Source organism: Poeciliopsis prolifica, unplaced genomic scaffold (genome assembly GCF_027474105.1).
Source record: "Poeciliopsis prolifica strain line A6 unplaced genomic scaffold, Auburn_PproV2 SCAFFOLD002, whole genome shotgun sequence".
NCBI lineage: Eukaryota > Metazoa > Chordata > Actinopteri > Cyprinodontiformes > Poeciliidae > Poeciliopsis > Poeciliopsis prolifica.
In genome coordinates, this window is record NW_026562377.1 from 3,777,828 (window position 1) to 3,782,500 (window position 4,673).

Genomic DNA, 4,673 nt, shown 5'->3' on the forward strand with positions numbered 1-4,673 from the left:
CACGCTGACTGCGGTCTGAGCTGTGGTGAAGCTCAACCTTCTCTGGGTGGGAGAGGAAGGAAGAGCGTCACCAGACAGCGGAGAGCTGCTGGCGCTTCGGACCTTCCCGATGCGAAAGATGTTTTAATTAACCTAATATGCTCAAGTTATTGGCTCCACAAAAAAAACAAAACAAAAAAAAAAAAGATACGCACACACACACACACACACACACAAAAAATAGAACACTATAATAACTGCTCAAATTAACCTGAAAAGAGATTTTAAAAATCCTCTCGTTTGTTAAGGAAACGACAATGGGACAGTTTTACATAAAGTTGATGTTTTTTAGTATTTTACATTAGATGTAATCCTTTCAAACTGTGTTACTTTGCAGGAACAAAGAAAAGCCTTACACATATTCTCGCTGTCTTCAAAACCCATCTGCGTGTAATTTAAACTCAGTATAAATACAGCTGTTGTTCAAAGGACTCCAAGGTTTGTTAGACCAGACGAGTGAACAAACAACTTCATGAAGACAAAGTAACATCACAGCCAGGTCATCTATAATCCAGAGAGAGGTTTAAAGGGTATTTATCAATATCCAAACCTCTGAGCATCTGACAGTTTATTTCGTCACTGGCAGATAGAAAGAGAACAGCACATCTGCAAAAACGAGCCGGCTAAACTTACAATGCAGGTGATGGTAGATCTGGAGGAGCTTCAGAAATAGATGGCTCAGGTGGGGGAATCTGTCAACACAACGACTATTGTGTGCTGCACAAATTCAACCTTTGCAGCAGGACATGAAGAAAGAAAAAAAGTGATGGGTTAACTTCATGTATGCTACTGAGAAAAAGTGTTTTACTCATTTATAGGACTCATATTCAACTTTTTGGCAAATGTGTACAATGTTTGCATTTAAACCCCGCAAAACCACACTCCCTACTGCAAAACATAGTAGTGGCAGCATCATGCTTGGATGTTTTTCTGTCAGCTGAGCTAAAGAAGGTCATAGAAAGATAAATTTAACAAAATATGCAAGAAAACCTTTCACATGCTGCTTGAAGAGGTTGTAAAAATATACAGTGGGACCAACAATGTAATGATTTAGACTAAAGCATATTGATGTGTTAGAATTGTTTGGCAAGGCTCTATAATACCTTTCATAGCCACTTCCCACTCTGCCTGACTGAAATTGAACTATTTCACAAAAAATTAGCTAAATGTTCAGCATCTAAATGTGCAATGCTATCAACACTGACTCACAGGTGCTTAATGCAGGCCACACTTTTCAGATTTATAGTTGAAGATTTTTGAAAAAAAGTATTTTGTGTTTACTCACATGTAAAAAAAAGTTTGCTTTAATATAAACGTTTGTGTATTCTACAACTTTTGTTCAAAGTGGATATTGGACAATTAAACTAACTTTTTCCTTGAAACAAAATAGGTATGAAGTATGTCTAATTAATGCATCACCAGATGATATGTATTGCTGGATACAGACCTGGGATTCATGTGTTCCTGTAAGACTGACTTACTAACCTGCTGCTGCATAACTTGTACAGAGCAGAGTGCAGCAACAAGCCGGTGTCAAGTTCTGCCAAATGTAACAGCTTTGTTCTCTCACTTCGATGAGCTGCTTACAATCCCTGCAGCTTTTTTGGTCAGCCAGACTCCCCCCTAATCAGTCAGCCTCAGGAAACGATGAACAATATGCTTGTTGTGTCTATTTCTTCCACAATGTTTTAAACGCACTGCAGTGTCCCATTCTGAGATGTGTAGTTGGGACGAGTGCCCATGCTTCTTTCTTGTTTGCTCCTCACAAAAAAAAAAAAAAAGAAAAACTACTTGGTTGATTTAGTGTTTTTCCTACATTTCCTTGTGGCTTCAGACAATCGCCTTGAAGTTCAAATAACTTCTTATTGTTTGAGCTTTCCTGTTTTCAGTTTTGGGAGATCACATGGGTTTCATTTGTAAACAAAGCACTTTCTCTTCTTCTTTAAAAGAAAAATATTTCTGAAAATAATGACACGTCCTATAGAGTGGGTCTGTAATGTCCGATATTTTCAGGCCAAATAAATCATAAATCTGAAAAACATTTGCTAAAGATCATCTAATTAATTTGTGTTTGAACTAGATGAGTTTAAAGAACAGAGTGGATACTAAGTCATAGTACAAAAGCGATCTGAAATAATTTAGTTTCCTGATGAAAATATTTTTATTTTGCTTTCTTTCTACAGAGAACAGGGTCTCAACATTCACCATCAACTCGGATCGATGAGCTCCTCAGTGACCTGTTATTGTGACCCGTTTGCCTCAGCAGAATATTTTGATCCCATTTTCTCTGCACATGCTTGTTGTGCGTATGTGGATAAGACTGAGCTCAAAAACGTGATCGGTTGCCCATCTTTTTACATGCCCAAATCAATCCTGACTCAAATCTCAACATAAAACATACATTTACACAACTTCTGTCGAATTGTTTGCATCTTTTTTAGAACACCTTTCAGAACCAGATGAGATGGTGAGTAAAGTAGAATGATATAAGTGTTGCAGACACAGCTTGGTGGCGCCTGCATGGAGTGCCAGAGGAAAAGCCTAAAGGCTGGGTCAGCACAGACACTTCGGCCTCTGGCTGCATAAAGTCTGTCAAGAGCCAAATAAAAAAAGGTGCAACTGTTTTTTTTAGCGACTGTGTGTATCTGCATGTGATGGTCCCTTTGAAGAAAAAAAAACTCCTCATATTGTGCTAATATGAGGAGTAGCTGTGTGTGTGTGCGTGTGTGTGTGTGTGTGTGTGTGCGTGTGTATGGAATCCAGTCTGTGTGCATGTGTAGGTACAAAGGAAATGGCTCTTGTTGGTTGGATTTAAAGGGTGGAGGCGAATATCAATTTGACAGTGACCATTGTGTCCTATTATCTTTGTTGTTATGCAGCAATTATACAATTCACTTAGGCTCAATGTCCCGTTCTCCACCCTCTCACAGCCTCCAAATAGTTTTCTTTTAGTACTGCCCTGCATTCAGCATCTTCTGAGAAACTTTTGAACAGGTTTACTTCTCCATGCTGATGTAAAAAAAATCATCCCTAATGCATAATGCTGCCATCAGCATCTTTAGTATTTGAGATTGCAAGTTCAGGCTGACGAATAAATATTCTTCACACCTTATGTACATAACATGCTCTACCAAATTTGGCAGGTTTGTGAAGGATAAAATTAATAGTTGTACTGTTGACATCTGATCTCTGCAGCTCCTGTGGAATTCCCATGAGCCTTTCTGCTACTTCATTGATTGATGCTTTTCTTGCTCAGTTTGGCAGTTTTGTGGACGGCCATGTTTTTGTAGGCTTGCAGGTGTGCAGATGGAAGAGTGAACAGAAAGTTCAGGATATTGCTTCACAAAGTAACTTTCTAGACAGTAAAACAGCCATATGTTCTTTTCCTTCCTTCTCAATGATGTGTTTGTGGTGTTGACCTTTCATATAAACTGTCCACATTGAAACTATCTCCATTGAATTCTGCAATGTGAAAAAACTACATTCAGAAAATGCACTGATTGATTATGGAGAAAGCCTGCCATGTGTGTCTCAAACAGTTTACTGTAGCACACCCATCAGCAGGTTTTGGCGTTTCTGACATTTTGTTGTGGTTGTCGCACTGGTGGAGGTGGTGAGGGTGAAGACAGGGGTGTGTGCAAGTAAGAACGACAACAGAGGCAGGAGACTGAAAGACTTTGTGAGAAAGTTTGTACTAAATTCCCATTTCCCTTCATTGTGTGCCGACCTGGCCTGAATCCACACGCACTGATCCTGCTGGGGCCTGGGAGCCCAAGAAAGGGGTTTGCTTACTCCTCTTGGGGCCCCAGCTCACCCCAACCGATTTCTCCCTAACTGCAGTTTCAAACCCTTGACCTTCATCCCACCATACCCCCTGATCTCCGATAAAGAAATCTTGTTCAGTTCTAAGTGTGCGCTTGAAAACAGGGTAACACCAGTCAAATGAGTAAATGTAAACATTGCTAAATGAATTGATGAAAGACAAAATGGCAGAATGTGAGATAAAGCACGCATGTGTGACAAATATTAGCAGATTTTAGATGTCTCCATCAGAGCAAGTCGGATTTCCCCAACGATAAACAGCCACAAAAGCCTGATAACACTGTTTGTTTGGAAATTTTGATTGGGTTTTTGCTCTTTCAACAAGTTTTAAAGCGTAGTTTTATTAACCACATGTTAAAGAATGTATTTATATATCAGAACATCTTCCTTACTTTGTTGTTTTCCACTACAAGGTAATGAAGAAACAGGGAAGCCTGCAGTTTATATTGACAAGACATTTATTGAAAGACCAGAATGAAAAATGACAATATCTTAATGTCTGGATGGTTAGTGTGTTGAAAATCAAAGGGGAAAATGATCAACTGCATGGAGAAAGATTTCATCTGCAAAATCAAAGAATCTTTCTGGGCCAATAAACACATTTTCATGGTTCAGTGACAGACCAGATGTCTACAGCTTTTCACCAAAAGAGAACAAAAAATAAATAATAAAAAAAAAAACATAATGAAACTGATTTTATTCATTTCTAAATCAGATGCATTGGGACACAATCACGTTTCTAACCACAATATATCTGCGAAGAGAAGATCCCCATAACATCAAAATGATCCTGTAAATGATCACCAGAGTAT